The sequence below is a fragment of the Barbus barbus genome, assembly GCF_936440315.1.
Source record: "Barbus barbus genome assembly, chromosome: 26".
Taxonomy (NCBI): Eukaryota; Metazoa; Chordata; class Actinopteri; order Cypriniformes; family Cyprinidae; genus Barbus; species Barbus barbus.
The window spans coordinates 21,093,209-21,109,499 of record NC_136754.1 but is presented as its reverse complement, the minus strand read 5'-3'; the positions used below and the strand labels follow the sequence as shown (position 1 = coordinate 21,109,499).

General features: G+C 39.9%; 1 protein-coding gene across 6 annotated transcripts in view; it reads right to left on the bottom strand.

Annotated features, from left to right (window-relative positions):
• LOC306846377 (CMP-N-acetylneuraminate-beta-1,4-galactoside alpha-2,3-sialyltransferase-like) overlaps nt 1-1,568 on the bottom strand; it is a 62,289-nt gene extending 60,721 nt beyond the window's left edge. For 5 of the 6 annotated variants that reach the window (XM_079379711.1, XM_079379714.1, XM_079379713.1 and 2 more), the window contains exon 1: nt 338-535. The gene's annotated coding sequence lies outside the window, so the exon portion shown is untranslated. Of the gene's footprint in view, nt 1-337; nt 536-1,550 lie in introns of those variants that run through there. The other variant, XM_079379712.1, reaches the window with a different exon arrangement.
• Nucleotides 1,569-16,291: the final 14,723 nt, after the last annotated feature.

Sequence of the window (16,291 nt, the reverse complement as noted above, 5' to 3'; positions counted from 1 at the left end):
AAACCCGAGTGTCGAAGGAGAACAGAGTTACACAATCCGGCTAAAATACATAGAAAATATGAAGGAAGCGCGATGGATTATATGCGTTTAGGGGCCTAAAGCAAAGCAGCCGTATTGTGCTCATTCAGCTAGCCAGCCACACACAAATACAGTCCAGACTGACTAAAACTCATTCACAAGAAAAAAAACAACATATGATATTTTAAAAGATTTCATAAATTCATACGTTCAACACAGCACAGAGTTAGTCTGTTGCGCGCAGATCAAACAGCAGTGAAACAAACGGTGTAATGCATATGAATATAAATCCCCTTCCATCGGGTTACTTTCACGTTACCTGTCCCCTCCAGTCGACAAACCCTCAGGTTAAAATGTTATCGACCGCATTTTTCTTCTCCTCCGCTGTTATGGTCCATCCTTTTTCGGTAACAAAAATTGCGAGGATACTTTATTACCTCCTCAAAGCAACGAGAGTGAAGCTGTGTGCTCGTTTATTTGGGAATCACCCTCTCTCGCTCTCCCCACCGTTTTTAGGTGGGAGGTCTACAGACAGAGTCCAAATTCTAGCGAGTCGACTACCTAGAGGGCATTGTAGATGGGTTACAATCTCACAGTTCCCAGTACCTTAAATTGAATGTTTGACTGTCTACAGTTCCCCCCAAAATTGCAGTCCAGTTTAACCGTATCCGCGAATCTTTTTTTAACCTGAAAATAAATAAATAGGCTATATAAAATATTTTGAACGAAGTAGGCATAGGTTACTATAGGCTATGTTTTACGTTTATAGCTGAATAGCACAAATATTACAAATAGCCTAAAAATAGGCTACTATTTCGTTTCTAAATGACATCAAATTACAGTAAACACACTTATTAAGAAAAGTACATTAAACTGTAACATTTCAGACTAGAGCATGTCGATAATGGGCAGCTAATAATCGAAATGATCAAATCCGACATGAAATGATACTTTGAAACATAGGACTGATTCCAAGAAACGAGTCGTACTTTGCATCTACTAGGCAAATCGCCTAACTGATGTATTTGTGCCTCCAGCAAATGTCACATGTGGAGTGCTTTGAATATATGTAATGTTATCTGGAAGTTTCATGACAATTAATGCATCTTTTGGGCTTTTATGCAGTTGAGCAGCCTTTTAGTTTCATCATTGTTTGGAGCAGCTCTACAGATGTTTTAGGCATTTCTGTTGGAAATACCAACAGAAAGATATCTATTTACTTTTAAATGTATTCCACCTGATTTTATTTTTTATTTTATTTTATTTTTAATTAGGCCTATGGGTAAAAAGCATAAGACAATAAATAAATTTAATGTGTGTAAATAATTTGGAATTGTAATTATAGGCCCCTAGTTATCTAAGTAAATGTTTAAACATTCTTAACCCCTATAAATGACATATGTAACCATTAAAACAGGTGTTTTATTCTCAAGACAGTACTCTACTTAATATTATGGTAAGAGGAGGAGGTTTAAAAGTTTCGCATTAATGATTTTAATATTTATCAGAAAGACAGAGACAACATGACTTACCTGCTCACCCGATAGATAACCAACAAAACAGTTACATCCATTGATCATCAGGGAAAAGAGAGATTAATGATTAACTCTGGATTAATGAGTTTGTGAAAAGTTGGGGCATGGGATCTGCCAGTATTTTACAGGGTTTGACTGTAAACTTCTATTACATAAAACAGACAGCTTACCCAAAAATGTAAATTCTGCCAGCATTTACTCACCCTCATGTCATTCCAAACCTGAACCACTTTATTCTATTAAGAAGACGTTTAGCATAGCAGAATGCGCATGGGTCTTTCTTCCATACAACGAAAGTGAATGGTGACCATAAAATTAGTCCATATGACTCGTTACATTTGCCTTCTGAATGCACATGATAACTTTGTGTGAGGAACAGCTCTCAAATGTCATTTGCATTTGTGTACACATTCAAATATGACAGCAGGGGGAATATTTTAGTAAATCATATTTATTTCTGTCTGTTCTTCACACATCTGTATTGTGTGAGTATTGAGGTAATGATTTACTTTTGTGGTTCCAGGAGCTTGGCTGCTCCTGGTCAACCTCCACTTACTATGTATATGGAAAAGAGTATTATGGACATCCTGCCAACTGTCCCCTTTTGAGATGACTGAAAATCGTAGTGGTTTTCAACAACAATAGGGTGCATGACTAGTGACTATCCCCTTAACTACTAAAAATTGAACACATGTCAGCCTGTCAAAAGAAATCAGTGTGTATTTAATTTTATTGGGATTCAAAGTCTATTATGATAACAAGACAAATGTGGTAAATATGGTTGTCATAAGTGCAACAATCCCTCAGATCTTGTTTTCCTTTACGATACTTAAATGCAAGTCCACAAAGAAATTATGCAAATAAATATAGTCTAGATGACTGCACCTTTCACAACACACATTTACATATACATTTAGTCATTTAACAGACACTTTTATCCAAAGCGACTTACAAATGCGGACAATGGAAGCAATCAAAATCAACAAAAGAGCAATGATATGTAAGTCTCAGTTAACTTAACACAGTACACGTAGCAAGTTTTGTTGTTGTAACAGATATAAAAAGAATAGAGCAAGCTAGTGTCTGAGGCCTTTTTTGCTTTTGTTAATTGTGTAATAAATAAAAAGAAAACAAATAGATAAAATACAAAAAGATTAGAGAAGCTAGAAGCTTTTTTTTTTTTTTTTAAGAAAATGAGCAGTTAGTATATGAATAGGGAGCAAGCCTAAAAAGAATAGAATTCGAATAGAGATTGCTAGAGTTAGAGGGTCAAATAAAGATGGAAGAGATGTGTTTTTAGCCGATTCTTGAAGATGGCTAAGGACTCAGCTGTTCGGATTGAGTTGGGCAGGTCATTCCACCAGGGAACATTTCATTTAAAAGTCCGTGAAAGTGATTTTGTGCCTCTTTGGGATGGTACAATAAAGAGGTGTTCACTTGCAGAACACAAGCTTCTAGAGGGCACATAAGTCTGAAGTAATGAATTTAGGTAAAGGGGTGCAGAGCCAGCGGTGGTTTTGTAGGCCTTGAATTTTATGCGAGCAGCTATTGGTAGCCAGTGCAAATGGATAAACAGAGGTGTGATGTGCGTTCTTTTCGGCTCATTAAAAATGTATCTTGCTGCCGCGTTCTGGATTAATTGTAAAGGTTTGATAGAACTGGCTGGAAGAGAGCATTGCAATAGTCCAGCCTGGACAGAACAAGAGCTTGAACAAGGAGTTGTGAAGCATATTCAGAAAGAAAGGGCCTGATATTCTTGATGTTGAATAAAGCAAATCTGCAGGACCAGGCAGTTTTAGCAATGTGGTCTGAGAAAGTCAGCTGATCATCAATCATAACTCCAAGGTTTCTGGCTGTTTTTGAAGGAGTTACAGTTGATGTGCCTGACTAACACATAGTACCAAAAAATCATATGCCGAGTGTAGGTTGTTGGAAGATTGTTGGTTTGATCCCAGGTGAGGCATGGACTATCACCATTGTGCACTTGATAAAGCCACATGACACCAGATTGGCCCCAGGAGAATTATCCCTGGAACGGATATACCATATGTTCCTCTGGATAAAATAGTCTGCTAAATGACTACTTACAAGAATAAACAAACAAATGTAATGTGATATGTTGTGTTCTAGGTCAACGTACCTGGTCCAATCATATTGCATTATGCACGTACAGCCCATGCCATATGTTGAAGATTCTGTACTCGGTAATGCAAATTAACATTGTTGAATGCATTGAGCCCTAAAGGGCTTTGAAACAAACTTAAAAGGTTGGAATACATACAACGTTTTCAGGGTTTTGTCCTGATTTGCAGTCTGGGCCTATCTGCAGGTTTTGGTCAGTATGACCTGACAGATTTCACATGAGCACAGATTTTGATTTCTTATCTTCAGATTATGTTTCCTTTTATTGGGAGGATATTAAATATTTAAAATTGAGCCAATTTCAGAATTGTTAGTTTAGAATATTTTTTTACATCTAGCAATGAGGTGCATGTTTGGTACTGTGTGATCCTCAGTCATTTAGTGTACAATGCCAAGTTTTTGCTCTGTAAAGATATAAAGTCAGCAAGTGTATGATGACTAGTGTTTAAAAATCAGTTTACAGTTTAAAAAGTCAGGTAGTGTATTCCTGAGGACACCATCACATCTGAATTTTTGGAAGTTAGTTAAATACGTGCATGGACATGTTATGTGACATGCCCTCATCTTCTAAAACCATGCAAGGTAAGAAAAATACAACCTAGACTAAACATGGGTTTATTGTTGGGAGTATAAACATAGTTCGTAACAATCGCGTGTGTTTTGTGATACTTTTTTGTAGGCAGACAATAAATGTTAAATCAGCCAGGTATCGCTTTATGATTAGTGACTTTATAGTTAACAAATGCATTAGGTATGTTTGCTGGTAAGGGACCACTAATGATCCAACCTCTGTCTCATAGCATGAGAATAGCAATGATCACAATTGTCAGAAACCTAACTTTAAATTGTGTCTGACGGGCTATTACCTTTGTGGGAGTAAGCGAGGGAGGGAAGCAAGCATTAAGGGGGGAGTGGAATTAGAAAAGAGATTTGTGAGTCACACCTGAATGACTTCTTGTAGAGTATTTATTTACCACCAAACATTACATTTTGTGTGTTTAACAGAGACAATAATAAATGAATACATTTATCATTACAAAAAAAATGTGCAATATACTATAAATCAGAATGCAATAAATAATTTTCATTTAAAGTGTGTTCTGAAAACACCACAAAATACAAACGCATCTAATTTTTAAAAGAGAGGAGAAAATGTTTCCCATTGCTGTCAGAAGGAGGGTCGGGCTCAGGAGGCGTGAGAGAGTCAGGCTAGGTTTGGGTTAGTGAACGGTGGACCGGACGAGAAAGGAGTGCTGGCAGAGTGCAGATACAGTGGTGCTGATCGGCCGTGGCAGGTGCGGTGAATTAGAAGGCAGGTGACTGATCTCGTTAGCGTGGGTGCTGATGACTGGGGTGACTGTGATTCGATGACATTACCCCCCCCCCCCCTCCAGGGGCGGCTCCTGATGCCCTACCACGGCGACGAGGGCGGCCCCGGCCTCTGGGTGCGGGACGACTGGGGTGGTTTCTATGAAAGTCCTCCAGGAGCAAGGGGTCCAGAATGTCGTCCCTGGCCACCCAGGATCTCTCCTCTTGTCCATATCCCTCCCAGTCGACCAGGTATTCGAGCCGGGCGCCCCGTCGCCGCGAGTCCAGGATGGTGTGGACTCGGTAGACCTCGGCCCCGTCTAGCATCTCCGGAGGAGGAGGGGGTGCATCCGGTTCTGTGCATCCTGTGGCAGAGGGGAAGAAGGGTTTAAGGAGGGAAATGTGGAAGGTGGGGTGTATGCGATACCTTGGGGGGAGCTGGTAAGTGACAGTGTTGACCTGCCTCTGTACTCGGAAGGGACCATTGAAGCGGGGACTCAGCTTCTTGCAGGGCAGGCGGAGGCATCGGGTGGAGAGCCAGACCTGGTCACCTGGCTGGAATCGGGGGTGTTCAGAGCGTCGGGCGTCTGCAAAGCGCTTATGCCTCCGCACTGCTCGCTGGAGGTGGATGTGAGCTGAGTCCCATACCCTCTCGCTCTCTCGGAACCAATGATCCACAGCTGGAACCTCCGATGGTTCCTCTGTCCAGGGGAAGAGTGGGGGTTGGAAACAGAGTATGCACTGGAACGGTGTGAGCCCTGTGGTGGATTGGCGTAGGGAGTTCTGGGCATACTCGGCCCACGAGAGGAACTGGCTCCAGCTGTGCTGGTCGGAAGAGCAGTATGACCGCAGGTAGCGTCAGAGCTCCTGGATCCTGCGTTCAGCCTGGCCGTTGGTCTGTGGGTGGTACCCCGAGGACAAGCTGACGGTGACTCCTAAGAGGCGAAAGAAGGCCTTCCAGACCCGAGAGATGAACTGTGGGCCCCGGTCCGACACAACGTCTTCGGGGAGGCCGTAGTTGCGGAGCACATGGTGGAAGAGGCACTCGGCCGTCTAGAGTGCTGTGGGGAGGCCCTTGAGGGGAATCAACTTGCAGGCCTTAGAAAAGCGATCCACCACGACTAGCACACTGGTATTCCCTTCAGACTCTGGGAGGTCGGTTACAAAGTTGACACCTATGTGGGACCAGGGCCTTCGGGGAATGGGTAGGGGAACCAGCTTGCCAGCGGGAAGATGGCGAGGAGACTGAGACATGGCACAGACTGAACAGCAACGGACGTACCTGGTGACATCTTTGGCCATACTGGGCCACCAGTACAGAGTTTGGAGGAGCGAGAGGGTTCGCTGGCTGCCTGGGTGTCCAGAGCCCAGAAATGGTAGGCGTTGAGATCGCGGGACGTAGATCTTCCCTTCTGGGCCTCCCTGCGGAGCTGGGTCAGTGAGAGTGGAGTCACGGATGTTCTTGGTGACTTCCCATTGAATGGGGCTGACTATGAGGGTGGAGGGAGAATGGGTTCTGGGTCGGAGGGAATGTTGGGGGCATGGAGACGGGAGAGTGCATCGGCTTTGAGGTTCCGGGGCGGTAAGTGATGGAGAAGGAGAAGCGGGTGAAGAACAACGCCCAGCGGGCTTGACGGGGGTCGAGTCGTTTGGCATCTTGGAGATACTGGAGGTTCTTATGGTCGGTGATCACAGTGAAGGGTAATGGGGCTCCCTCCAGCCAGTGACGCCACTCCTCCAAAGCCAACTTGATGGCTAGCAACTCACGGTTCCCAATGTCATAGATCTGCTCCGCAGGCGAGGATCCATGACACGCCGCTGTTGTTGGTCCGGTCTTCTGTCAGGTCACAGACTAGAGACACGGAGGAATGTGGTTAACCGGGTTTATTGTCAGACTTGCAAGGAAGTGAGAGAAGGACGTGAGTGATATCAGGAGGTGGGTATCTCAGTGGGAGGGTCGGGCTCAGGAGGCTTGCGAGGATCCAAGGAACGGTGGCGAACAGGAGCGGTGGAGAACTTCGACGGTGGAGCAGCGGGAACTCTGGAGGTGGATAAACAACAGGTTACGCGTGAGTGAGTCAGGCTAGGTTCAGATTAGTGAACGGTGGACCGGACGAGGAAGGAGTGCTGGCAGAGTGCAGATATAGTGGTGCTGATTTGCCGTGGCAGGTGCGGTGAATTAGAAGGCAGGTGACTGTGATCTCGTTAGTGTGGGTGCTGATGACTGGGGTGACTGTCATTCGCTGACACTTCTCTCTTTTCCATATTCTAGTTAGATTTTTAAAATCATGACCCTATATATATATATTTTTTTTGTATCTAGTGCTAAATTTGCAATAGGACTCCTAGAAGGAATGATAAACTGTCTATATTTCCATTTAAGTTCATCTTAAAGTGAAGTGTGCAATTTCTACACCACCAATGTTGCACTTTTCCTGAACACTCCCTCATTTGCCACTGCTTATACAAATAGATAAAGTATTTTCTGATTCACATCATTGACTGAGCCAGTATTGCTTTTGTCAGCCTGGCTAGGATGCTCAAACAAAAGTAAAGTTTAGATAACATAACAATGTTGACAATTTTCATGGGAATTGAGCTATACATTTGGCTTAGCCGCCTGTGCATTTTAAACTGGAACAGAAAACGATTAATATATATAAAAAGATAAAACATCACCTTTAACAGAAATTGTAATGTAGTTGATAATTAAAATTGGATTTTTGATAGAATACCATAGCAGCAGTTTACTTAGTATCACTCATCTTTTTCTACAGGATTCTCCGGGATCAGTTTTCCAAACATCCTGAAGAACAGTTAGGCAACCGTTTAACATTTATGATATTCCTCTTTCATTCTGAGTGAGTCATGGAGTGCTGGTCAAAGTCTTCCAATATTGTTGATTTATGGAGATATTAGAGGTAGGCCTATTTTTGTTTAGACAGTGAGTATGGAAGTTTATAAAAGATGTATGCCAATTCTTAAATGGATATTTATCTTGTTGCATTCACTATGTGCCTGATAGCATGCACATGGTGTTCACAAGAGACCTGAGGGGTGTGGGGTGGGGATTCCCATGAGGCCTTATGGCTTGTTGCATTGGGGTGAGATTCAATCTGTTACCATTTTGTTTAAACAGAAGTATGAATAACAATGACACTTGATATATGTTATTCATGAAAATGATAATAAGAACATTCATGTTGGTGGCAACCCTAAATGTGTCAGTCTTTAAATGTAGTACTTTAACCTCCTACAACACAGCAGCAGTGACTTAATACTTTCTGTCCCAGTGGAGCAGTCCTCCACATTACAAAACTGCTCTAAATTATATGTCACTGATATTGTGCATGGTTAACATAACAGTCTCTGGTTATTTGGTTGGAGATTTTGTGAGTGTATATGTTTATAAACATATTATGATTTTAGACATGAATTGATGTCATTTTGCACTCTTGTCAAATGTATTACTATAATACAGAATGTATTGTCCTATACTGAAGCAAGCTTAAGTTTAGGCTACATTGACTGACTTTAGACAAGACAAAGAATGTCAGTAGATTCTTAATAAAGACTGATGGTTCTGTCCAAGAGATATGATATCTCTTGTTTGTACCAGCATTTTAGATATGAAACCGTCCTAAAGTTCTTGAATTTCCTCTGTCCATAAACTGTACACATTTGCACACTCTGTAACAGCTGCAATTTCCCTCATGTAAATATTTCAGGCAAAACAACTGCTTGTTTTCATTTTATGAATAGCTTTTGAAATCAGCCCTTGTTAAAAAGAAGTACAAAACAAATTTAAAAAGAAAACAAACTTTAAATGAATATACAAAAGTGCAACCTGAATGTAATATTTTCAGACACTTAATTGCATTTTATTTGCGGTATGAAAATGCAGTGTAAATTTATGTTTAATGCAATTAGTTTGACCCACTTTAATAGGAATTAAGTATATGTTTATATATTTGAAAATTGGGTTGTCTTTGAAATATGGTAAAAGTGTACTGCTGAATGCACTGACCAGCATTTATGGTAAACTAAAATATATTTTAATGACATTTTAATTGAAATGTAAGTCATCTATTTAAATTTGTAATTGCACATTTGTAATGATAAAGTTGCAATTTAGTACATTTAATATATTTTAACTTTTAAATGTAATACTGAATAACAAATTATTCATCAAAATTAACTCATCAAAATAAGTGTATTTCTTTAAAGTATGAAAAAGATGACTAAAACTTCATGATTTAGAATATACTTGAAATATTTTTTTTAACATTATTAAAAAGTACTTTAGAAGTGTACTTAGGTTTGTCAAGAAACAATTATGAAAATGTACTGCATTATGATACTACACTTTGGTATACTTTTATTTCATTAATATTATAATATCCGCCTACCATTTTTGTTGCATTTTATTTTACAGTAAGTGTACTTATGTGTAGCCTACTTACAATGCCCTTTAGTAGGAAAGTAATATAAGGTAACTATATGGGTAAAAGTTTAAGTCTGGGTAGGTTCAGGGATAGTACCTAGTTTTTTGCGGTTATTGCAATCAGGGTTTAAATTGGGCCAGGGCCCATAGACTCCAGGGCTCGACATTAATTCCTTAATGCCAGACAAGTAGCATGATTAAAACATCACTAACCAAAAATAACTATGTAAACACCAAAACGCAAGTACTATTCTGATTTTATTACATTTAGAGTAAGTGGCGAATAATGGATATAGCTACTGTATATAATGCATCTATTGACAGTATAAGATTGCGCTGCTGAGGCGAGGTTCATGCAGCCTCTCCAGGAGAAATCAAAAAGCACAACACTAAGAAACTCAGCATACTTGGGTAAAAATTCAAAATGGAAAGTTTTTATATTTAAAATACAGTTAGTTAGGCAACATCATTCAACGTTTTCGCCATTACAACTGTTTAATAGTTCTATAAACAGTTCAATGAGCAAATACAACAATATTAGGTCGCTTACCTTTTAGCCGGAACCACAGCGCATCTCAAAGCAACCATCCGTTGCTGAATGATTTAGTGTTTTGAACGAATCGGTTGAGTCAAAATTTCATTAGCCCATATGCATAAACGTGATTAATCTGCCGTTTGAACAAATCGTTTGAATGAACGACTCAATGACTCACTCACTACTGGCACCTACTGATGTTTTAATTTCGTTGAAAACTATAATTTCCACCATCATTTCTTGTTTGTATATTCAATTTTTTTTAAAGAATCTGATAATTTAATGTACTTGTATTTTTCAGTGTAAATGATTTCATTTGATAACGTAGCTATAAATAATAACAATCACATTATTATAATTTAATTTATAGATCAAATGTAAGAATTTGAAATGAAAGTTAGTGGGGAAATGCCCTATATAAAAGTACAAAAAAAATGCTCTTGGATAAAATATAAAAAAAACATGCAGATTTATAGCCTATGTAACAGCTGATAGAAAACCAATAAGAATATTGCATTTGAATAAATCATATCACACACACACACACACACAATACATATATATTTCCATTGTCCTCATTTGTAAGTCGCTTTGAATAAAAGTGTCTGCTAAATTACTAAATGTAAATGTGTGTATAAACACACACAGTGATGTGAAAAAGTTTTGGCCCCCTTCCTGATTTTTTATTTTTTTGCATGTTTGTCACACTTTAATGTTTCAGATCAAACAAATTTAAATATTCATAAAAAGATAACAACATGCAGTTTTTTTAAATGTACTTTTTTTTATTATGAAGGGAAAACAAAATCCAAACCCACATGGCCCTGTGTGAAAAAGTGCTTTCCCCCTAAACCTAATAACTGGTTGGGCCACCCTTAGCAGCAACAACTGAAATCAAGCGTTTGCGATAACTTGCAATGAGTCTGTTACAGCGCTGTGGAGGAATTTTGGCCCACTCATCTTGGCAGAATTGTTGTAATTCAGCCACATTGGAGGGTTTTTAAGGTCATGCCACAGCATCTCAATAGGATTCAGGTCAGGACTTTGACTAGGCCACTCCAAAGTCTTCATTTTGTTTTTCTTCAGCCATTCAGAGGTGGATTTGCTGGTGTGTTTTGGATCATTGTCCTGCTGCAGAACCCAAGTTCGCTTCAGCTTGAGGTCACGAACAGATGGCCGGACATTGTCCTTCAGGATTTTTTGGTAGACAGCTGAATTCATGGTTCCATTTATCACAGCAAGTCTTCCAGGTCCTGAAGCAGCAAAACAGCCCCCGACCATCATACTACCACCACCATATTTTACTGTTGGTATGATGTTCTTTCTCTGAAATGCGGTGTTACTTTTACGCCAGTTGTAATGGGACACACACCTTCCACAAAGTTCAACTTTTGTCTCGTCAGTCCACAGAGTATTTCCCCAAAAGTCTTGGGGATCATCAAGATATTTTTTGGCAAAACTGAGACGAGCCTTCATGTTCTTTGGAGCCCATGTGGGTTTGGATTTTGTTTTCCCTTCATTTAAAAACTGCATGTTGTGTTTACTTGTGTTATCTTTGATTAATATTTAAATTTCTTTGATGATCTTAAACATTAAAGTGTGACAAACATGCAAAAAAAAAAAAAAAAAAAAAATCAGAAAGGGTGCCAACACTTTTTCACACCACTGTATATCTAGAATTATGATTCCCTCTATATGTGCAGAGAATATACTGCAGTCATTTCGCTTCATTCCTTCACAGAATTAAAGTTGCCAAGGAGAAGAAATATTCAAATAACTGGCCATATTTTGTCTGAAACAAAAGTTATTCAATTTTAGTGAACATGAAGTAAAAATGGACCCCATTTAGTTTCATAATGCACATTCCTTGTACTATTGCGAGCTATTCATCAGTCCATTTCATTCTTAAAAGGGGGGTTGACTTTTTTTGTTGATTGTGTTTACGGGGTGCAGTCAAATGTGTTCATGCTTCGTTTTTTTAAAAACACATTATTTTTCACATAATTTACCTGATTACTACACTTAATGGGAGGAAAATGCTTTATGCGTAATTAAATGCGTTACGTTCTTATTCTGGACTCATCTGCTCGTCTATACATCTTATGCTTTATTAATAATGTGTTTATTGAGTTTGGTCTGTTAAAAACAGTTTTAATGCATTAAGCCACGTTAAGCATTTTCAAATGTCCCGCCGGAAGTGCCTCTGCTTCCTTTTACACTGAAATGCCTTCCGTTTACACTGAAAAGTTCACGCACATCCACATATGAAATCACTTGCATATACATATATACAGGTCCTTCTCAAAAAATTAGCATATTGTGATAAAGTTCATTATTTTCTGTAATGTACTGATAAACATTAGACTTTCATATATTTTAGATTCATTACAACACAACTGAAGTAGTTCAAGCCTTTTATTGTTTTAATATTGATGAGTTTGGCATACAGCTCATGAAAACCCAAAATTCCTATCTCAAAAAATTAGCATATTTCATCCGACCAATAAAAGAAAAGTGTTTTTAATACAAAAAAAAGTCAACCTTCAAATAATTATGTTCAGTTATGCACTCAATACTTGGTCGGGAATCCTTTTGCAGAAATGACTGCTTCAATGCGGCGTGGCATGGAGGCAATCAGCCTGTGGCACTGCTGAGGTGTTATGGAGGCCCAGGATGCTTCGATAGCGGCCTTAAGCTCATCCAGAGTGTTGGGTCTTGCGTCTCTCAACTTTCTCTTCACAATATCCCACAGATTCTCTATGGGGTTCAGGTCAGGAGAGTTGGCAGGCCAATTGAGCACAGTAATACCATGGTCAGTAAACCATTTACCAGTGGTTTTGGCACTGTGAGCAGGTGCCAGGTCATGCTGAAAAATGAAATCTTCATCTCCATAAAGCTTTTCAGCAGATGGAAGCATGAAGTGCTCCAAAATCTCCTGATAGCTAGCTGCATTGACCCTGCCCTTGATAAAACACAGTGGACCAACACCAGCATCACTGACTGTGGGTACTTGACACTGGACTTCAGGCATTTTGGCATTTCCCTCTCCCCAGTCTTCTTCCAGACTCTGGCACCTTGATTTCCGAATGACATGCAAAATTTGCTTTCATCCGAAAAAAGTACTTTGGACCACTGAGCAACAGTCCAGTGCTGCTTCTCTGTAGCCCAGGTCAGGCGCTTCTGCCGCTGTTTCTGGTTCAAAAGTGGCTTGACCTGGGGAATGCGGCACCTGTAGCCCATTTCCTGCACACGCCTGTACACGGTGGCTCTGGATGTTTCTACTCCAGACTCAGTCCACTGCTTCCGCAGGTCCCCCAAGGTCTGGAATCGGTCCTTCTCCACAATCTTCCTCAGGGTCCGGTCACCTCTTCTCGTTGTGCTGTGTTTTCTGCCACACTTTTTCCTTCCCACAGACTTCCCACTGAGGTGCCTTGATACAGCACTCTGGGAACAGCCTATTCGTTCAGAAATTTCTTTCTGTGTCTTACCCTCTTGCTTGAGGGTGTCAATGATGGCCTTCTGGACAGCAGTCAGGTCGGCAGTCTTACCCATGATTGCGGTTTTGAGTAATGAACCAGGCTGGGAGTTTTTAAAAGGCTCAGGAATCTTTTGCAGGTGTTTAGAGTTAATTAGTTGATTCAGATGATTAGGTTAATAGCTCGTTTAGAGAACCTTTTCATGATATGCTAATTTTTTGAGAATTTTATTTTGCATGTTTGCACGAGTGTTTTATGGGTGTGTGCGCGCGCATCGAGTTTATATGTATGTGTGTGTGTTTATAGGTGTATATGCATGGATCAAGTTTATATGTATATGCGAGTATGTATAGGTGTGTCTGCATGCAGCGAGTTTATATGTATGTGTGCGAGTGTTTATAGGTGTATATGCATGGATCAAGTTTATATGTACAGTCAGGTCCATAAATATTGGGACATCGACACAATTCTAACATTTTTGGCTCTATACACCACCACAATGGATTTCAAATGAAACAAACAAGATATGCTTTAACTGCAGACTGTCAGATTTAATTTGAGGGTATTTACATCCAAATCAGGTGAACGGTGTAGGAATTACAACAGTTTGCATATGTGCCTCCCATTTGTTAAGGGACCAAAAGTAATGGGACAGAATAATAATCATAAATCAAACTTTCACTTTTTAAAACTTGGTTGCAAATCCTTTGCAGTCAATTACAGCCTGAAGTCTGGAACGCATAGACATCACCAGACGCTGGGTTTCATCCCTGGTGATGCTCTGCCAGGCCTCTACTGCAACTGTCTTCAGTTCCTGCTTGTTCTTGGGGCATTTTCCCTTCAGTTTTGTCTTCAGCAAGTGAAATGCATGCTCAATCGGATTCAGGTCAGGTGATTGACTTGGCCATTGCATAACAGTCCACTTCTTTCCCTTCAAAAACTCTTTGGTTGCTTTTGCAGTATGCTTTGGGTCATTGTCCATCTGCACTGTGAAGCGTAGTCCAGTGAGTTCTGAAGCATTTGGCTGAATATGAGCAGATAATATTCCCCGAAACACTTCAGAATTCATCCTGCTGCTTTTGTCAGCAGTCACATCATCAATAAATACAAGAGAACCAGTTCCACTGGCAGCCATACATGCCCACGCCATGACACTACCACCACCATGATTCACTGATGAGGTGGTATGCTTAGGATCATGAGCAGTTCCTTTCCTTCTCCATACTCTTCTCTCCCCATCACTCTGGTACAAGTTGATCTTGGTCTCATCTGTCCATAGGATGTTGTTCCAGAACTGTGAAGGCTTTTTTAGATGTCGTTTGGCAAACTCTAATCTGGCCTTCCTGTTTTTGAGGCTCACCAATGGTTTACAGCTTGTGGTGAACCCTCTGTATTCACTCTGGTGAAGTCTTCTCTTGATTGTTGACTTTGACACACATACACCTACCTCCTGGAGAGTGTTCTTGATTTGGCCAACTGTTGTGAAGGGTGTTTTCTTCACCAGGGAAAGAATTATTCGGTCATCCACCACAGTTGTTTTCCGTGGTCTTCCGGGTCTTTTGGTGTCGCTGAGCTCACCGGTGCGTTCCTTCTTTTTAAGAATGTTCCAAACAGTTGTTTTGGCCACGCCTAATGTTTTTGCTATCTCTCGGATGGGTTTGTTTTGTTTTGTTCAGCCTAATGATGGCTTGCTTCACCGATAGTGACAGCTCTTTGGATCTCATCTTGACAGTTGACAGCAACAGATTCCAAATGCAAATAGCACACTTGAAATGAACTCTGGACCTTTTATCTGCTCATTGTAATTGGGATAATGAGGGAATAACACACACCTGGCCATGGAACAGCTGAGAAGCCAATTGTCCCATTACTTTTGGTCCCTTAACAAGTGGGAGGCACGTATGCAAACTGTTGTAATTCCTACACCGTTCACCTGATTTGGATGTAAATACCCTCAAATTAAAGCTGACAGTCTGCAGTTAATGCTCATCTTGTTCGTTTCATTTGAAATCCATTGTGGTGGTGTATAGAGATAAAAATGTTAGAATTGTGTCGATGTCCCAATATTTATGGACCTGACTGTATATGCGAGTAGGTATAGGTGTGTCTGCATGCAGCGAGTTTATATGTATGTGCGTGTGTTCTTGTGGGTGTATATGCATGGATCGCGTTTATATGTATTAGCGAGTATCTATACTAGGTGTACGCATACGTCAAGTTTATATGTATATGCAAGTTATTCACAAGTGTATATGCATTCATTACTAACATAATATGTATTGGTATGGATATATTAATGTGTATGTGTATTTCATATATGCATTTTGAACATCCAATAGTATACATGTATATGCGAGTAATTTATAGGTGTATATGCACGTGCGTTATGTATGTATTAATAAGCTAAGTTTGATTTAAGAGTCATTCTATATTTAGGGGTACATTTCAGGTCAGCCAAGAAGTCAGAAAATGAGTATTATTTTTTGATAAATAAACTAGGTGGTTGAATAATATATCCACTTAATGTGCTAAATTAATTATTATCTAATGACTTTTTAACTATGTTAATGAAATTTAACGTTTGATTAATTATTTTGTCAACTGTGTTACGGGCAAATTCTGTGTCAAATGAACCATGAATGAAGTATCACATGTTTGATAACACACTTGTTTGAAGGTTTTTGAGTCTATTCACCAAAGTGTTTGATGTTAACTGATTTGAAAATATGAATTTGGGGCATCATAATGGGCGTTCTGTGAGATGCTATCATGAAGGATGAAACTTTCTTCAACATAAATCCAAAGTATGCTGAAGTTAGCGTTATTTGCCATC